Source organism: Pleurodeles waltl, chromosome 12, assembly GCF_031143425.1.
Source record: "Pleurodeles waltl isolate 20211129_DDA chromosome 12, aPleWal1.hap1.20221129, whole genome shotgun sequence".
Taxonomy (NCBI): domain Eukaryota; kingdom Metazoa; phylum Chordata; class Amphibia; order Caudata; family Salamandridae; genus Pleurodeles; species Pleurodeles waltl.
The window spans coordinates 120,611,106-120,632,564 of NC_090451.1; the positions used below are offsets into that span (position 1 = coordinate 120,611,106).

General features: G+C 38.5%; 3 non-coding genes across 3 annotated transcripts; all 3 read right to left on the bottom strand.

Moving 5' to 3' along the window:
* Positions 1-1,026: 1,026 nt before the first annotated feature.
* TRNAS-GCU (transfer RNA serine (anticodon GCU)) lies at positions 1,027-1,108 on the bottom strand. The gene has a single exon. It is a non-coding gene; the product is annotated as a tRNA-Ser (tRNA).
* A 10,505-nt stretch (positions 1,109-11,613) lies between these two features.
* TRNAS-GCU (transfer RNA serine (anticodon GCU)) lies at positions 11,614-11,695 on the bottom strand. Its single transcript has one exon. It is a non-coding gene; the product is annotated as a tRNA-Ser (tRNA).
* A 5,212-nt stretch (positions 11,696-16,907) lies between these two features.
* Positions 16,908-16,989, bottom strand: TRNAS-GCU (transfer RNA serine (anticodon GCU)). Its single transcript has one exon. It is a non-coding gene; the product is annotated as a tRNA-Ser (tRNA).
* Positions 16,990-21,459: the final 4,470 nt, after the last annotated feature.

Genomic DNA, 21,459 nt, shown 5'->3' on the forward strand with positions numbered 1-21,459 from the left:
AGTATCAGGACGAACAAACGGCAAAGTCTCAAAGGAAATGGCCTAAATGGCTCAGTAGAATGGCAAAGAATGGGTTGGAGTGGAATGTCCAATAAATAGCTGATTTCTGCTCAGTTCATATGGTTAAATCAAAACGGTCTAATTTACTCCTAATTCCTCGTTGGATAATAATTTGTGCATCGTTATCTCTGTCCAATAATTATTCACGCATTTCACCAGAATTTTCCACAAACCATAGTTCACATGTCGTTGATTGGCCCATGTTATTGACGTCTTCATCGGTTGGAATGTCAGCTAAGAAAAGTTACACTTTACGCACCAGTCAGTAGTTCCATTGTTTTCTCCTACTCCAGGCAACCTTGCACCTGTTACGAATTACACTGTTGCATTCAGCAAGAATGTCTCCTTGAGCAAGTCGGGTCCCATGAGAAAGAATTTACTAGAGCTACACACATCTCTAGCTTCTGGAAAAGTAAAGTTTCGTGTCCTTCAGGAAAACAGCACATTGCACGTTAGAAAAACACAGTTTAATATGAGACCAGGCATGTAGGCCCAGACCCTCGCTAAACTAAGGCCTATTGCTTAATGTACAAACTCCTAATACATAACTCCAATTTTGATATGTTAATACAAGTTCAAAACATCAGTACATAATTAATTCAGCATTAATAACTTTCATTAGTCTTCGTATACATTGGTAGCCGCTCCCCGTGGGCACATTTCAAACGCGTGCATTATTTCTACATTAACACATTTTCTATGCAGTTTCATTACACAATATATTGCAAACTTCTACGTCCCCCAACTTAACAACCCTCCGCCTGAGGAAAGAATTTGTGATTCATGCACAGAACCCGGCCGGCGCTGTTTACAGTAATGCCTAAGCACAGTGCTCACCTGAGCGGTGTTTCCAAACCGAGGCATTGTACTGTCGGAAATACCATGGGATACGTAATTTAACTTTCACATAAAATAGGGTTAAACCACACATACCGCATATTAAAAAGTAAACACACAATAATAAACCAACAAGGGTGGGATTCGAACCCACGCATGCAGAGCACAATGGATTAGCAGTTCATCGCCTTAACCACTCGGCCACCTTGTCGTGTAAAAGTCAGTTTTCAGGAGGAAAAAATATAGTAGCCGAAATGTGTTCTATGAGGTGATAGTTGTCCACACATAATAAAGAGCATATATTTACAGATTGTTATGGCAACTTGATGTCTTCAGCTTTGCTCTAAATGACCTTGTTGTCCTTCCCTACTTCAGCTTGAATTTATATGATATATGTAATGGAATCATAAAAATTACACATTGCAAACGTGTTCTATCCATATGTGATCTACTGTCACACTACCCTCAAATGAGCTAAGATTGCTTTATTTCAGTTGTACGTGGATTTAAAGTGCAATTTCATACAAATATTTTACTGGTATGGTGCTTTCGAGTCTCTAGGTGTCATTCATTGTTGGGGTGCTTACATGTCAACATTAGGCAGCAAATAGTATACAAAGAAGTGAAACTGCCTTCCCATTTAATCTGCATTGTTCTGCAAAACGTTTTAAGTAGGAGAAAGTAAAACTGAGTTCATAAAACCGCCTAAACTGGGTGTATTGCCGCTACAGCTTTGACACTTCAGTTTAAAAACGTACGTGCATCAACAAGAAATATTTTTGCGCTAAATAAATTGTTGTCCGACTGCTCACGTAACGCATAAAACTGAGGCAGTCGTAATTACACCACATTGAAGTTATATCTTGGTGGTTTTCATTGATGATGACTCAGCAGCAACAGATCAGATGACTTTTTATTAGTGATAGCGCATCACGGCCTTGATAAGTAAACTTACAAGGAGACACGCCTAGGTCGATGAACCTTTTGGACTACGTTCAGGGACTTCCCAGTACGAGATGTCTTTTGGCATCACAAATCAATGGATCAATATCTCAACAACAATCGCAATAACTAATCATCATGCTAATCAATAACCTTTAATGAGAGTCAATAAAGTGAACACACCATGACCTTTCAGTCATGAATAAAAACACCAATTTAGTTAAGTGTTAGGATACTTATTTCCCTATTGGTTACAATCTAAAGTCATTTCTGTTAATCTCATCAGCAATTCATCTCATTAGTAACTCTTCAGATTTGCAATTAGAAATGCAATTAATCAATGCATGGAGAATATTCACTCAGTATTAACACATCATTAATAAGAACCAACTTAGCAAAGTCTCAGTAGTGCATGATTAAAAAAAGCAAGAACTCAGTAATTTGTCTATTTGCGTCAGATTTTAGTGAACACCTTAACTAACCTCAAATTAGAATCAGCATGTTGGGCTTCATGCAAAACAATTTAGCAAACACAAATTTGGAAAACATCTAACTATGGCCTCTATCAAAGAGCAGTTGGTACCGAGAAAGAAAAGGCAAGCCGACAATTAAAATTTTCATCAGATAGTTACCCATCCAACGGATCAGCAAACAGCGTCAGTCTTTGTCCTCAGGGCATCAGTCGTTTTCACCATCAGCAAAGATAGGACAGGGCAAAGCCTCTGTATTGCATAGCTGAGGAACAAGAACTCCCCTCATATAGAGGAGATATGAGTATCAGGTAAGGAATAAGTAAAGGGTGGTTTAGAGTATCAGGACGAACAAACGGCAAAGTCTCAAAGGAAATGGCCTAAATGGCTCAGTAGAATGGCAAAGAATGGGTTGGAGTGGAATGTCCAATAAATAGCTGATTTCTGCTCAGTTCATATGTTTAATCAAAACTGTCTATTGTACTCCTAATTCCTCGTTGGATAATAATTTGTGCATCGTTATCTCTGTCTAATAATTATTCACGCATTTCACCAGAATTTTCCACAAACCATAGTTCACATGTCGTTGATTGGCCCATGTTATTGACGTCTTCATCGGTTGGAATGTCAGGTAAGAAAAGTTACACTTTACGCACCTGTCAGTAGTTCCATTGTTTTCTCCTACTCCAGGCAACCTTGCACCTGTTACGAATTACACTGTTGCATTCAGCAAGAATGTCTCCTTGAGCAAGTCGGGTCCCATGAGAAAGAATTTACTACAGCTACACACACCTCTAGCTTCTGGAAAAGTACAGTTTCGTGTCCTTCAGGAAAACAGCACATTGCACGTTAGAAAAACACAGTTTAATATGAGACCAGGCATGTAGGCCCAGACCCTCGCTAAACTAAGGCCTAGTGCTTAATGTACAAACTCCTAATACATAACTCCAATTTTGATATGTTAATACAAGTTCAAAACATCAGTACATAATTAATTCAGCATTAATAACTTTCATTAGTCTTCGTATACATTGGTAGCCACTCCCCGTGGGCACATTTTAAACGCGTGCATTATTTCTACATTAACACATTTTCTATGCAGTTTCATTACACAATATATTGCAAACTTCTACGTCCCCCAACTTAACAACCCTCCGCCTGAGGAAAGAATTTGTGATTCGTGCACAGAACCCGGCCGGCGCTGTTTACAGTAATGCCTAAGCACAGTGCTCACCTGAGCGGTGTTTCCAAACCGAGGCATTGTACTGTCGGAAATACCATGGGATACGTAATTTAACTTTCACATAAAATAGGGTTAAACCAGACATACCGCATATTAAAAAGTAAACTCACAATAATAAACTGACAAGTGTGGGATTCGAACCAACGCATGCAGAGTACAATGGATTAGCAGTCCATCGCCTTAACCACTTGGCCACCTTGTCGTGTAAAGGTCAGTTTTCAGGAGGAAAAAATATAGTAGCCGAAATGTGTTCTATGAGGTGATAGTTGTCCACACATAATAAAGAGCATATATTTACAGATTGTTATGGCAACTTGTTGTCTTCAGCTTTGCTCTAAATGACCTTGTTGTCCTTCCCTACTTCAGCTTGAATTTATATGATATATGTAATGGAATCATGAAAATTACACATTCCAAACGTGTTCTATCCATATGTGATCTACTGTCACACTACCCTCAAATGAGCTAAGATTGCTTTATTTCAGTTGTACGTGGATTTAAAGTGCAATTTCATACAAATATTTTACTGGTATGGTGCTTTCGAGTCTCTAGGTGTCATTCATTGTTGGGGTGCTTACATGTCAACATTAGGCAGCAAATAGTACACAAATAAGGAAAACTGCCTTCCCATTTAATGTGCATTGTTCTGCAAAATGTTTTAAGTAGGAGAAAGTAAAACTTAGTTTATAAAACCGCCTAAACTGGGAGTATTGCCGCTACAGCTTTGACACTTCAGTTTAAAAACATACGTGCATCAACAAAAAATATTTTTGCGCTAAATAAATTGTTGTCCGACTGCTCACGTAACGCATAAAACTGAGGCAGTCGTAATTACACCACATTGAAGTAATATCTTGGTGGTTTTCGTTGACGATGACTCAGCAGCAACAGATCAGATGACTTTTTATTAGTGATAGCGCATCACGGCCTTGATAAGTAAACTTACAAGGAGACACGCCTAGGTCGATGAACCTTTTGGACTAAGTTCGGGGACTTCCCAGTACGAGATGTCTTTTGGCATCACAAATCAATGGATCAATATCTCAACAACAATCGCAATAACTAATCATCATGCTAATCAATAACCTTTAATGAGAGTCAATAAAGTGAACTCACCATGACCTTTCAGTCATGAATAAAAACACCAATTTAGTTAAGTGTTAGGATACTTATTTCCCTATTGGTTACAATCTAAAGTAATTTCTGTTAATCTCATCGGCAATTCATCTCATTAGTAACTCTTCAGATTTGCAATTAGAAATGCAATTAATCAATGCATGGTGAATATTCACTCAGTATTAACACATCATTAATAAGAACCAACTTAGCAAAGTCTCAGTAGTGCATATTTCAAAAAAGCAAGAACTCAGTAATTTGTCTATTTGAGTCAGATTTTAGTGAACACCTTAACTAACCTCAAATTAGCAACAGCATGTTGGGCTTCATGCAAAACAATTTAGCAAACACAAATTTGGAAAACATCTAACTATGGCCTCTATCAAAGAGCAGTTGGTACCGAGAAAGAAAAGGCAAGCCGACAATTACAATTTTCATCAGATAGTTACCCATCCAAAGGATCAGCAAACAGCGTCAGTCTTTGTCCTCAGGGCATCAGTCGTTTTCACCATCAGCAAAGATAGGACAGGGCAAAGCCTCTGTATTGCATAGCTGAGGAACAAGAACTCCCCTCATATAGAGGAGATATGAGTATCAGGTAAGGAATAAGTAAAGGGTGGTTTAGAGTATCAGGACGAACAAACGGCAAAGTCTCAAAGGAAATGGCCTAAATGGCTCAGTAGAATGGCAAAGAATGGGTTGGAGTGGAATGTCCAATAAATAGCTGATTTCTGCTCAGTTCATATGGTTAAATCAAAACGGTCTAATTTACTCCTAATTCCTCGTTGGATAATAATTTGTGCATCGTTATCTCTGTCCAATAATTATTCACGCATTTCACCAGAATTTTCCACAAACCATAGTTCACATGTCGTTGATTGGCCCATGTTATTGACGTCTTCATCGGTTGGAATGTCAGGTAAGAAAAGTTACACTTTACGCACCTGTCAGTAGTTCCATTGTTTTCTCCTACTCCAGGCAACCTTGCACCTGTTACGAATTACACTGTTGCATTCAGCAAGAATGTCTCCTTGAGCAAGTCGGGTCCCATGAGAAAGAATTTACTAGAGCTACACACATCTCTAGCTTCTGGAAAAGTAAAGTTTCGTGTCCTTCAGGAAAACAGCACATTGCATGTTAGAAAAACACAGTTTAATATGAGACCAGGCATGTAGGCCCAGACCCTCGCTAAACTAAGGCCTATTGCTTAATGTACAAACTCCTAATACATAACTCCAATTTTGATATGTTAATACAAGTTCAAAACATCAGTACATAATTAATTCAGCATTAATAACTTTCATTAGTCTTCGTATACATTGGTAGCCACTCCCCGTGGGCACATTTCAAACGCGTGCATTATTTCTACATTAACACATTTTCTATGCAGTTTCATTACACAATATATTGCAAACTTCTACGTCCCCCAACTTAACAACCCTCCGCCTGAGGAAAGAATTTGTGATTCATGCACAGAACCCGGCCGGCGCTGTTTACAGTAATGCCTAAGCACAGTGCTCACCTGAGCAGTGTTTCCAAACCGAGGCATTGTACTGTCGGAAATACCATGGGATACGTAATTTAACTTTCACATCAAATAGGGTTAAACCAGACATACCGCATATTAAAAAGTAAACACACAATAATAAACCGACAAGGGTGGGATTCGAACCAACGCATGCAGAGCACAATGGATTAGCAGTCCATCGTCTTAACCACTCGGCCACCTTTTCGTGTAAAAGTCAGTTTTCAGGAGGAAAAAATATAGTAGCCGAAATGTGTTCTATGAGGTGATAGTTGTCCACACATAATAAAGAGCATATATTTACAGATTGTTATGGCAACTTGTTGTCTTCAGCTTTGCTCTAAATGACCTTGTTGTCCTTCCCTACTTCAGCTTGAATTTATATGATATATGTAATGGAATCATGAAAATTACACATTCCAAACGTGTTCTATCCATATGTGATCTACTGTCACACTACCCTCAAATGAGCTAAGATTGCTTTATTTCAGTTGTACGTGGATTTAAAGTGCAATTTCATACAAATATTTTACTGGTATGGTGCTTTCGAGTCTCTAGGTGTCATTCATTGTTGGGGTGCTTACATGTCAACATTAGGCAGCAAAGAGTACACAAATAAGGAAAACTGCCTTCCCATTTAATGTGCATTGTTCTGCAAAACGTTTTAAGTAGGAGAAAGTAAAACTTAGTTTATAAAACCGCCTAAACTCGGAGTATTGCCGCTACAGCTTTGACACTTCAGTTTAAAAACGTACGTGCATCAACAAGAAATATTTTTGCGCTAAATAAATTGCTGTCCGACTGCTCACGTAACGCATAAAACTGAGGCAGTCGTAATTACACCACATTGAAGTAATATCTTGGTGGTTTTCGTTGACGATGACTCAGCAGCAACAGATCAGATGACTTTTTATTAGTGATAGCGCATCACGGCCTTGATAAGTAAACTTACAAGGAGACACGCCTAGGTAGATGAACCTTTTGGACTACGTTCGGGGACTTCCCAGTACGAGATGTCTTTTGGCATCACAAATCAATGGATCAATATCTCAACAACAATCGCAATAACTAATCATCATGCTAATCAATAACCTTTAATGAGAGTCAATAAAGTGAACACACCATGACCTTTCAGTCATGAATAAAAACACCAATTTAGTTAAGTGTTAGGATACTTATTTCCCTATTGGTAACAATCTAAAGTAATTTCTGTTAATCTCATCGGCAATTCATCTCATTAGTAACTCTTCAGATTTGCAATTAGAAATGCAATTAATCAATGCATGGGGAATATTCACTCAGTATTAACACATCATTAATAAGAACCAACTTAGCAAAGTCTCAGTAGTGCATATTTCAAAAAAGCAAGAACTCAGTAATTTGTCTATTTGCGTCAGATTTTAGTGAACACCTTAACTAACCTCAAATTAGCATCAGCATGTTGGGCTTCATGCAAAACAATTTAGCAAACACAAATTTGGAAAACATCTAACTATGGCCTCTATCAAAGAGCAGTTGGTAGCGAGAAAGAAAAGGCAAGCCGACAATTACAATTTTCATCAGATAGTTACCCATCCAAAGGATCAGCAAACAGCGTCAGTCTTTGTCCTCAGGGCATCAGTCGTTTTCACCATCAGCAAAGATAGGACAGGGCAAAGCCTCTGTATTGCATAGCTGAGGAACAAGAACTCCCCTCATATAGAGGAGATATGAGTATCAGGTAAGGAATAAGTAAAGGGTGGTTTAGAGTATCAGGACGAACAAACGGCAAAGTCTCAAAGGAAATGGCCTAAATGGCTCAGTAGAATGGCAAAGAATGGGTTGGAGTGGAATGTCCAATAAATAGCTGATTTCTGCTCAGTTCATATGGTTAAATCAAAACGGTCTAATTTACTCCTAATTCCTCGTTGGATAATAATTTGTGCATCGTTATCTCTGTCCAATAATTATTCACGCATTTCACCAGAATTTTCCACAAACCATAGTTCACATGTCGTTGATTGGCCCATGTTATTGACGTCTTCATCGGTTGGAATGTCAGGTAAGAAAAGTTACACTTTACGCACCAGTCAGTAGTTCCATTGTTTTCTCCTACTCCAGGCAACCTTGCACCTGTTACGAATTACACTGTTGCATTCAGCAAGAATGTCTCCTTGAGCAAGTCGGGTCCCATGAGAAAGAATTTACTAGAGCTACACACATCTCTAGCTTCTGGAAAAGTAAAGTTTCGTGTCCTTCAGGAAAACAGCACATTGCACGTTAGAAAAACACAGTTTAATATGAGACCAGGCATGTAGGCCCAGACCCTCGCTAAACTAAGGCCTATTGCTTAATGTACAAACTCCTAATACATAACTCCAATTTTGATATGTTAATACAAGTTCAAAACATCAGTACATAATTAATTCAGCATTAATAACTTTCATTAGTCTTCGTATACATTGGTAGCCACTCCCCGTGGGCACATTTCAAACGCGTGCATTATTTCTACATTAACACATTTTCTATGCAGTTTCATTACACAATATATTGCAAACTTCTACGTCCCCCAACTTAACAACCCTCCGCCTGAGGAAAGAATTTGTGATTCATGCACAGAACCCGGCCGGCGCTGTTTACAGTAATGCCTAAGCACAGTGCTCACCTGAGCAGTGTTTCCAAACCGAGGCATTGTACTGTCGGAAATACCATGGGATACGTAATTTAACTTTCACATCAAATAGGGTTAAACCAGACATACCGCATATTAAAAAGTAAACACACAATAATAAACCGACAAGGGTGGGATTCGAACCAACGCATGCAGAGCACAATGGATTAGCAGTCCATCGTCTTAACCACTCGGCCACCTTTTCGTGTAAAAGTCAGTTTTCAGGAGGAAAAAATATAGTAGCCGAAATGTTTTCTATGAGGTGATAGTTGTCCACACATAATAAAGAGCATATATTTACAGATTGTTATGGCAACTTGTTGTCTTCAGCTTTGCTCTAAATGACCTTGTTGTCCTTCCCTACTTCAGCTTGAATTTATATGATATATGTAATGGAATCATGAAAATTACACATTCCAAACGTGTTCTATCCATATGTGATCTACTGTCACACTACCCTCAAATGAGCTAAGATTGCTTTATTTCAGTTGTACGTGGATTTAAAGTGCAATTTCATACAAATATTTTACTGGTATGGTGCTTTCGAGTCTCTAGGTGTCATTCATTGTTGGGGTGCTTACATGTCAACATTAGGCAGCAAATAGTACACAAATAAGGAAAACTGCCTTCCCATTTAATGTGCATTGTTCTGCAAAACGTTTTAAGTAGGAGAAAGTAAAACTTAGTTTATAAAACCGCCTAAACTCGGAGTATTGCCGCTACAGCTTTGACACTTCAGTTTAAAAACGTACGTGCATCAACAAGAAATATTTTTGCGCTAAATAAATTGCTGTCCGACTGCTCACGTAACGCATAAAACTGAGGCAGTCGTAATTACACCACATTGAAGTAATATCTTGGTGGTTTTCGTTGACGATGACTCAGCAGCAACAGATCAGATGACTTTTTATTAGTGATAGCGCATCACGGCCTTGATAAGTAAACTTACAAGGAGACACGCCTAGGTAGATGAACCTTTTGGACTACGTTCGGGGACTTCCCAGTACGAGATGTCTTTTGGCATCACAAATCAATGGATCAATATCTCAACAACAATCGCAATAACTAATCATCATGCTAATCAATAACCTTTAATGAGAGTAAATAAAGTGAACACACCATGACCTTTCAGTCATGAATAAAAACACCAATTTAGTTAAGTGTTAGGATACTTATTTCCCTATTGGTTACAATCTAAAGTCATTTCTGTTAATCTCATCGGCAATTCATCTCATTAGTAACTCTTCAGATTTGCAATTAGAAATGCAATTAATCAATGCATGGGGAATATTCACTCAGTATTAACACATCATTAATAAGAACCAACTTAGCAAAGTCTCAGTAGTGCATGATTCAAAAAAGCAAGAACTCAGTAATTTGTCTATTTGCGTCAGATTTTAGTGAACACCTTAACTAACCTCAAATTAGCATCAGCATGTTGGGCTTCATGCAAAACAATTTAGCAAACACAAATTTGGAAAACATCTAACTATGGCCTCTATCAAAGAGCAGTTGGTACCGAGAAAGAAAAGGCAAGCCGACAATTACAATTTTCATCAGATAGTTACCCATCCAACGGATCAGCAAACAGCGTCAGTCTTTGTCCTCAGGGCATCAGTCGTTTTCACCATCAGCAAAGATAGGACAGGGCAAAGCCTCTGTATTGCTTAGCTGAGGAACAAGAACTCCCCTCATATAGAGGAGATATGAGTATCAGGTAAGGAATAAGTAAAGGGTGGTTTAGAGTATCAGGACGAACAAACGGCAAAGCCTCAAAGGAAATGGCCTAAATGGCTCAGTAGAATGGCAAAGAATGGGTTGGAGTGGAATGTCCAATAAATAGCTGATTTCTGCTCAGTTCATATGGTTAAATCAAAACGGTCTAATTTACTCTTAATTCCTCGTTGGATAATAATTTGTGCATCGTTATCTCTGTCCAATAATTATTCACGCATTTCACCAGAATTTTCCACAAACCATAGTTCACATGTCGTTGATTGGCCCATGTTATTGATGTCTTCATCGGTTGGAATGTCAGGTAAGAAAAGTTACACTTTACGCACCAGTCAGTAGTTCCATTGTTTTCTCCTACTCCAGGCAACCTTGCACCTGTTACGAATTACACTGTTGCATTCAGCAAGAATGTCTCCTTGAGCAAGTCGGGTCCCATGAGAAAGAATTTACTACAGCTACACACATCTCTAGCTTCTGGAAAAGTAAAGTTTCGTGTCCTTCAGGAAAACAGCACATTGCACGTTAGAAAAACACAGTTTAATATGAAACCAGGCATGAAGGCCCAGACCCTCCCTAAACTAAGGCCTATTGCTTAATGTAAAAACTCCTAATACATAACTCCAATTTTGATATGTTAATACAAGTTCAAAACATCAGTACATAATTAATTCAGCATTAATAACTTTCTTTAGTCTTCGTATACATTGGTAGCCACTCCCCGTGGGCACATTTCAAACGCGTGCATTATTTCTACATTAACACATTTTCTATGCAGTTTCATTACACAATATATTGCAAACTTCTACGTCCCCCAACTTAACAACCCTCCGCCTGAGGAAAGAATTTGTGATTCATGCACAGAACCCGGCCGGCGCTGTTTACAGTAATGCCTAAGCACAGTGCTCACCTGAGCGGTGTTTCCAAACCGAGGCATTGTACTGTCGGAAATACCATGGGATACGTAATTTAACTTTCACATAAAATAGGGTTAAACCAGACATACCGCATATTAAAAAGTAAACACACAATAATAAACCGACAAGGGTGGGATTCGAACCCACGCATGCAGAGCACAATGGATTAGCAGTCCATCGCCTTAACCACTCGGCCACCTTGTCGTGTAAAAGTCAGTTTTCAGGAGGAAAAAATATAGTAGCCGAAATGTGTTCTATGAGGAGATAGTTGTCCACACATAATAAAGAGCATATATTTACAGATTGTTATGGCAACTTGTTGTCTTCAGCTTTGCTCTAAATGACCTTGTTGTCCTTCCCTACTTCAGCTTGAATTTATATGATATATGTAATGGAATCATGAAAATTACACATTCCAAACGTGTTCTATCCATATGTGATCTACTGTCACACTACCCTCAAATGAGCTAAGATTGCTTTATTTCAGTTGTACGTGGATTTAAAGTGCAATTTCATACAAATATTTTACTGGTATGGTGCTTTCGAGTCTCTAGGTGTCATTCATTGTTGGGGTGCTTACATGTCAACATTAGGCAGCAAATAGTACACAAATAAGGAAAACTGCCTTCCCATTTAATGTGCATTGTTCTGCAAAATGTTTTAAGTAGGAGAAAGTAAAACTTAGTTTATAAAACCGCCTAAACTGGGAGTATTGCCGCTACAGCTTTGACACTTCAGTTTAAAAACATACGTGCATCAACAAGAAATATTTTTGCGCTAAATAAATTGTTGTCCGACTGCTCACGTAACGCATAAAACTGAGGCAGTCGTAATTACACCACATTGAAGTAATATCTTGGTGGTTTTCGTTGACGATGACTCAGCAGCAACAGATCAGATGACTTTTTATTAGTGATAGCGCATCACGGACTTGATAAGTAAACTTACAAGGAGACACGCCTAGGTCGATGAACCTTTTGGACTAAGTTCGGGGACTTCCCAGTACGAGATGTCTTTTGGCATCACAAATCAATGGATCAATATCTCAACAACAATCGCAATAACTAATCATCATGCTAATCAATAACCTTTAATGAGAGTCAATAAAGTGAACACACCATGACCTTTCAGTCATGAATAAAAACACCAATTTAGTTAAGTGTTAGGATACTTATTTCCCTATTGGTTACAATCTAAAGTCATTTCTGTTAATCTCATCGGCAATTCATCTCATTAGTAACTCTTCAGATTTGCAATTAGAAATGCAATTAATCAATGCATGGGGAATATTCACTCAGTATTAACACATCATTAATAAGAACCAACTTAGAAAAGTCTCAGTAGTGCATATTTCAAAAAAGCAAGAACTCAGTAATTTGTCTATTTGCGTCAGATTTTAGTGAACACCTTAACTAACCTCAAATTAGCATCAGCATGTTGGGCTTCATGCAAAACAATTTAGCAAACACAAATTTGGAAAACATCTAACTATGGCCTCTATCAAAGAGCAGTTGGTACCGAGAAAGAAAAGGCAAGCCGACAATTACAATTTTCATCAGATAGTTACCCATCCAACGGATCAGCAAACAGCGTCAGTCTTTGTCCTCAGGGCATCAGTCGTTTTCACCATCAGCAAAGATAGGACAGGGCAAAGCCTCTGTATTGCATAGCTGAGGAACAAGAACTCCCCTCATATAGAGGAGATATGAGTATCAGGTAAGGAATAAGTAAAGGGTGGTTTAGAGTATCAGGACGAACAAACGGCAAAGCCTCAAAGGAAATGGCCTAAATGGCTCAGTAGAATGGCAAAGAATGGGTTGGAGTGGAATGTCCAATAAATAGCTGATTTCTGCTCAGTTCATATGGTTAAATCAAAACGGTCTAATTTACTCCTAATTCCTCGTTGGATAATAATTTGTGCATCGTTATCTCTGTCCAATAATTATTCACGCATTTCACCAGAATTTTCCACAAACCATAGTTCACATGTCGTTGATTGGCCCATGTTATTGACGTCTTCATCGGTTGGAATGTCAGGTAAGAAAAGTTACACTTTACGCACCAGTCAGTAGTTCCATTGTTTTCTCCTACTCCAGGCAACCTTGCACCTGTTACGAATTACACTGTTGCATTCAGCAAGAATGTCTCCTTGAGCAAGTCGGGTCCCATGAGAAAGAATTTACTAGAGCTACACACATCTCTAGCTTCTGGAAAAGTAAAGTTTCGTGTCCTTCAGGAAAACAGCACATTGCACGTTAGAAAAACACAGTTTAATATGAGACCAGGCATGTAGGCCCAGACCCTCGCTAAACTAAGGCCTATTGCTTAATGTACAAACTCCTAATACATAACTCCAATTTTGATATGTTAATACAAGTTCAAAACATCAGTACATAATTAATTCAGCATTAATAACTTTCATTAGTCTTCGTATACATTGGTAGCCACTCCTCGTGGGCACATTTCAAACGCGTGCATTATTTCTACATTAACACATTTTCTATGCAGTTTCATTACACAATATATTGCAAACTTCTACGTCCCCCAACTTAACAACCCTCCGCCTGAGGAAAGAATTTGTGATTCATGCACAGAACCCGGCCGGCGCTGTTTACAGTAATGCCTAAGCACAGTGCTCACCTGAGCAGTGTTTCCAAACCGAGGCATTGTACTGTCGGAAATACCATGGGATACGTAATTTAACTTTCACATCAAATAGGGTTAAACCAGACATACCGCATATTAAAAAGTAAACACACAATAATAAACCGACAAGGGTGGGATTCGAACCAACGCATGCAGAGCACAATGGATTAGCAGTCCATCGTCTTAACCACTCGGCCACCTTTTCGTGTAAAAGTCAGTTTTCAGGAGGAAAAAATATAGTAGCCGAAATGTGTTCTATGAGGTGATAGTTGTCCACACATAATAAAGAGCATATATTTACAGATTGTTATGGCAACTTGTTGTCTTCAGCTTTGCTCTAAATGACCTTGTTGTCCTTCCCTACTTCAGCTTGAATTTATATGATATATGTAATGGAATCATGAAAATTACACATTCCAAACGTGTTCTATCCATATGTGATCTACTGTCACACTACCCTCAAATGAGCTAAGATTGCTTTATTTCAGTTGTACGTGGATTTAAAGTGCAATTTCATACAAATATTTTACTGGTATGGTGCTTTCGAGTCTCTAGGTGTCATTCATTGTTGGGGTGCTTACATGTCAACATTAGGCAGCAAATAGTACACAAATAAGGAAAACTGCCTTCCCATTTAATGTGCATTGTTCTGCAAAACGTTTTAAGTAGGAGAAAGTAAAACTTAGTTTATAAAACCGCCTAAACTCGGAGTATTGCCGCTACAGCTTTGACACTTCAGTTTAAAAACGTACGTGCATCAACAAGAAATATTTTTGCGCTAAATAAATTGCTGTCCGACTGCTCACGTAACGCATAAAACTGAGGCAGTCGTAATTACACCACATTGAAGTAATATCTTGGTGGTTTTCGTTGACGATGACTCAGCAGCAACAGATCAGATGACTTTTTATTAGTGATAGCGCATCACGGCCTTGATAAGTAAACTTACAAGGAGACACGCCTAGGTAGATGAACCTTTTGGACTACGTTCGGGGACTTCCCAGTACGAGATGTCTTTTGGCATCACAAATCAATGGATCAATATCTCAACAACAATCGCAATAACTAATCATCATGCTAATCAATAACCTTTAATGAGAGTAAATAAAGTGAACACACCATGACCTTTCAGTCATGAATAAAAACACCAATTTAGTTAAGTGTTAGGATACTTATTTCCCTATTGGTTACAATCTAAAGTCATTTCTGTTAATCTCATCGGCAATTCATCTCATTAGTAACTCTTCAGATTTGCAATTAGAAATGCAATTAATCAATGCATGGGGAATATTCACTCAGTATTAACACATCATTAATAAGAACCAACTTAGCAAAGTCTCAGTAGTGCATGATTCAAAAAAGCAAGAACTCAGTAATTTGTCTATTTGCGTCAGATTTTAGTGAACACCTTAACTAACCTCAAATTAGCATCAGCATGTTGGGCTTCATGCAAAACAATTTAGCAAACACAAATTTGGAAAACATCTAACTATGGCCTCTATCAAAGAGCAGTTGGTACCGAGAAAGAAAAGGCAAGCCGACAATTACAATTTTCATCAGATAGTTACCCATCCAACGGATCAGCAAACAGCGTCAGTCTTTGTCCTCAGGGCATCAGTCGTTTTCACCATCAGCAAAGATAGGACAGGGCAAAGCCTCTGTATTGCATAGCTGAGGAACAAGAACTCCCCTCATATAGAGGAGATATGAGTATCAGGTAAGGAATAAGTAAAGGGTGGTTTAGAGTATCAGGACGAACAAACGGCAAAGCCTCAAAGGAAATGGCCTAAATGGCTCAGTAGAATGGCAAAGAATGGGTTGGAGTGGAATGTCCAATAAATAGCTGATTTCTGCTCAGTTCATATGGTTAAATCAAAACGGTCTAATTTACTCCTAATTCCTCGTTGGATAATAATTTGTGCATCGTTATCTCTGTCCAATAATTATTCACGCATTTCACCAGAATTTTCCACAAACCATAGTTCACATGTCGTTGATTGGCCCATGTTATTGATGTCTTCATCGGTTGGAATGTCAGGTAAGAAAAGTTACACTTTACGCACCAGTCAGTAGTTCCATTGTTTTCTCCTACTCCAGGCAACCTTGCACCTGTTACGAATTACACTGTTGCATTCAGCAAGAATGTCTCCTTGAGCAAGTCGGGTCCCATGAGAAAGAATTTACTACAGCTACACACATCTCTAGCTTCTGGAAAAGTAAAGTTTCGTGTCCTTCAGGAAAACAGCACATTGCACGTTAGAAAAACACAGTTTAATATGAAACCAGGCATGAAGGCCCAGACCCTCCCTAAACTAAGGCCTATTGCTTAATGTAAAAACTCCTAATACATAACTCCAATTTTGATATGTTAATACAAGTTCAAAACATCAGTACATAATTAATTCAGCATTAATAACTTTCTTTAGTCTTCGTATACATTGGTAGCCACTCCCCGTGGGCACATTTCAAACGCGTGCATTATTTCTACATTAACACATTTTCTATGCAGTTTCATTACACAATATATTGCAAACTTCTACGTCCCCCAACTTAACAACCCTCCGCCTGAGGAAAGAATTTGTGATTCATGCACAGAACCCGGCCGGCGCTGTTTACAGTAATGCCTAAGCACAGTGCTCACCTGAGCGGTGTTTCCAAACCGAGGCATTGTACTGTCGGAAATACCATGGGATACGTAATTTAACTTTCACATAAAATAGGGTTAAACCAGACATACCGCATATTAAAAAGTAAACACACAATAATAAACCGACAAGGGTGGGATTCGAACCCACGCATGCAGAGCACAATGGATTAGCAGTCCATCGCCTTAACCACTCGGCCACCTTGTCGTGTAAAAGTCAGTTTTCAGGAGGAAAAAATATAGTAGCCGAAATGTGTTCTATGAGGAGATAGTTGTCCACACATAATAAAGAGCATATATTTACAGATTGTTATGGCAACTTGTTGTCTTCAGCTTTGCTCTAAATGACCTTGTTGTCCTTCCCTACTTCAGCTTGAATTTATATGATATATGTAATGGAATCATGAAAATTACACATTCCAAACGTGTTCTATCCATATGTGATCTACTGTCACACTACCCTCAAATGAGCTAAGATTGCTTTATTTCAGTTGTACGTGGATTTAAAGTGCAATTTCATACAAATATTTTACTGGTATGGTGCTTTCGAGTCTCTAGGTGTCATTCATTGTTGGGGTGCTTACATGTCAACATTAGGCAGCAAATAGTACACAAATAAGGAAAACTGCCTTCCCATTTAATGTGCATTGTTCTGCAAAATGTTTTAAGTAGGAGAAAGTAAAACTTAGTTTATAAAACCGCCTAAACTGGGAGTATTGCCGCTACAGCTTTGACACTTCAGTTTAAAAACATACGTGCATCAACAAGAAATATTTTTGCGCTAAATAAATTGTTGTCCGACTGCTCACGTAACGCATAAAACTGAGGCAGTCGTAATTACACCACATTGAAGTAATATCTTGGTGGTTTTCGTTGACGATGACTCAGCAGCAACAGATCAGATGACTTTTTATTAGTGATAGCGCATCACGGACTTGATAAGTAAACTTACAAGGAGACACGCCTAGGTCGATGAACCTTTTGGACTAAGTTCGGGGACTTCCCAGTACGAGATGTCTTTTGGCATCACAAATCAATGGATCAATATCTCAACAACAATCGCAATAACTAATCATCATGCTAATCAATAACCTTTAATGAGAGTCAATAAAGTGAACACACCATGACCTTTCAGTCATGAATAAAAACACCAATTTAGTTAAGTGTTAGGATACTTATTTCCCTATTGGTTACAATCTAAAGTCATTTCTGTTAATCTCATCGGCAATTCATCTCATTAGTAACTCTTCAGATTTGCAATTAGAAATGCAATTAATCAATGCATGGGGAATATTCACTCAGTATTAACACATCATTAATAAGAACCAACTTAGAAAAGTCTCAGTAGTGCATATTTCAAAAAAGCAAGAACTCAGTAATTTGTCTATTTGCGTCAGATTTTAGTGAACACCTTAACTAACCTCAAATTAGCATCAGCATGTTGGGCTTCATGCAAAACAATTTAGCAAACACAAATTTGGAAAACATCTAACTATGGCCTCTATCAAAGAGCAGTTGGTACCGAGAAAGAAAAGGCAAGCCGACAATTACAATTTTCATCAGATAGTTACCCATCCAACGGATCAGCAAACAGCGTCAGTCTTTGTCCTCAGGGCATCAGTCGTTTTCACCATCAGCAAAGATAGGACAGGGCAAAGCCTCTGTATTGCATAGCTGAGGAACAAGAACTCCCCTCATATAGAGGAGATATGAGTATCAGGTAAGGAATAAGTAAAGGGTGGTTTAGAGTATCAGGACGAACAAACGGCAAAGCCTCAAAGGAAATGGCCTAAATGGCTCAGTAGAATGGCAAAGAATGGGTTGGAGTGGAATGTCCAATAAATAGCTGATTTCTGCTCAGTTCATATGGTTAAATCAAAACGGTCTAATTTACTCCTAATTCCTCGTTGGATAATAATTTGTGCATCGTTATCTCTGTCCAATAATTATTCACGCATTTCACCAGAATTTTCCACAAACCATAGTTCACATGTCGTTGATTGGCCCATGTTATTGACGTCTTCATCGGTTGGAATGTCAGGTAAGAAAAGTTACACTTTACGCACCAGTCAGTAGTTCCATTGTTTTCTCCTACTCCAGGCAACCTTGCACCTGTTACGAATTACACTGTTGCATTCAGCAAGAATGTCTCCTTGAGCAAGTCGGGTCCCATGAGAAAGAATTTACTAGAGCTACACACATCTCTAGCTTCTGGAAAAGTAAAGTTTCGTGTCCTTCAGGAAAACAGCACATTGCACGTTAGAAAAACACAGTTTAATATGAGACCAGGCATGTAGGCCCAGACCCTCGCTAAACTAAGGCCTATTGCTTAATGTACAAACTCCTAATACATAACTCCAATTTTGATATGTTAATACAAGTTCAAAACATCAGTACATAATTAATTCAGCATTAATAACTTTCATTAGTCTTCGTATACATTGGTAGCCACTCCTCGTGGGCACATTTCAAACGCGTGCATTATTTCTACATTAACACATTTTCTATGCAGTTTCATTACACAATATATTGCAAACTTCTACGTCCCCCAACTTAACAACCCTCCGCCTGAGGAAAGAATTTGTGATTCATGCACAGAACCCGGCCGGCGCTGTTTACAGTAATGCCTAAGCACAGTGCTCACCTGAGCAGTGTTTCCAAACCGAGGCATTGTACTGTCGGAAATACCATGGGATACGTAATTTAACTTTCACATCAAATAGGGTTAAACCAGACATACCGCATATTAAAAAGTAAACACACAATAATAAACCGACAAGGGTGGGATTCGAACCAACGCATGCAGAGCACAATGGATTAGCAGTCCATCGTCTTAACCACTCGGCCACCTTTTCGTGTAAAAGTCAGTTTTCAGGAGGAAAAAATATAGTAGCCGAAATGTGTTCTATGAGGTGATAGTTGTCCACACATAATAAAGAGCATATATTTACAGATTGTTATGGCAACTTGTTGTCTTCAGCTTTGCTCTAAATGACCTTGTTGTCCTTCCCTACTTCAGCTTGAATTTATATGATATATGTAATGGAATCATGAAAATTACACATTCCAAACGTGTTCTATCCATATGTGATCTACTGTCACACTACCCTCAAATGAGCTAAGATTGCTTTATTTCAGTTGTACGTGGATTTAAAGTGCAATTTCATACAAATATTTTACTGGTATGGTGCTTTCGAGTCTCTAGGTGTCATTCATTGTTGGGGTGCTTACATGTCAACATTAGGCAGCAAATAGTACACAAATAAGGAAAACTGCCTTCCCATTTAATGTGCATTGTTCTGCAAAACGTTTTAAGTAGGAGAAAGTAAAACTTAGTTTATAAAACCGCCTAAACTCGGAGTATTGCCGCTACAGCTTTGACACTTCAGTTTAAAAACGTACGTGCATCAACAAGAAATATTTTTGCGCTAAATAAATTGCTGTCCGACTGCTCACGTAACGCATAAAACTGAGGCAGTCGTAATTACACCACATTGAAGTAATATCTTGGTGGTTTTCGTTGACGATGACTCAGCAGCAACAGATCAGATGACTTTTTATTAGTGATAGCGCATCACGGCCTTGATAAGTAAACTTACAAGGAGACACGCCTAGGTAGATGAACCTTTTGGACTACGTTCGGGGACTTCCCAGTACGAGATGTCTTTTGGCATCACAAATCAATGGATCAATATCTCAACAACAATCGCAATAACTAATCATCATGCTAATCAATAACCTTTAATGAGAGTAAATAAAGTGAACACACCATGACCTTTCAGTCATGAATAAAAACACCAATTTAGTTAAGTGTTAGGATACTTATTTCCCTATTGGTTACAATCTAAAGTCATTTCTGTTAATCTCATCGGCAATTCATCTCATTAGTAACTCTTCAGATTTGCAATTAGAAATGCAATTAATCAATGCATGGGGAATATTCACTCAGTATTAACACATCATTAATAAGAACCAACTTAGCAAAGTCTCAGTAGTGCATGATTCAAAAAAGCAAGAACTCAGTAATTTGTCTATTTGCGTCAGATTTTAGTGAACACCTTAACTAACCTCAAATTAGCATCAGCATGTTGGGCTTCATGCAAAACAATTTAGCAAACACAAATTTGGAAAACATCTAACTATGGCCTCTATCAAAGAGCAGTTGGTACCGAGAAAGAAAAGGCAAGCCGACAATTACAATTTTCATCAGATAGTTACCCATCCAACGGATCAGCAAACAGCGTCAGTCTTTGTCCTCAGGGCATCAGTCGTTTTCACCATCAGCAAAGATAGGACAGGGCAAAGCCTCTGTATTGCATAGCTGAGGAACAAGAACTCCCCTCATATAGAGGAGATATGAGTATCAGGTAAGGAATAAGTAAAGGGTGGTTTAGAGTATCAGGACGAACAAACGGCAAAGCCTCAAAGGAAATGGCCTAAATGGCTCAGTAGAATGGCAAAGAATGGGTTGGAGTGGAATGTCCAATAAATAGCTGATTTCTGCTCAGTTCATATGGTTAAATCAAAACGGTCTAATTTACTCCTAATTCCTCGTTGGATAATAATTTGTGCATCGTTATCTCTGTCCAATAATTATTCACGCATTTCACCAGAATTTTCCACAAACCATAGTTCACATGTCGTTGATTGGCCCATGTTATTGATGTCTTCATCGGTT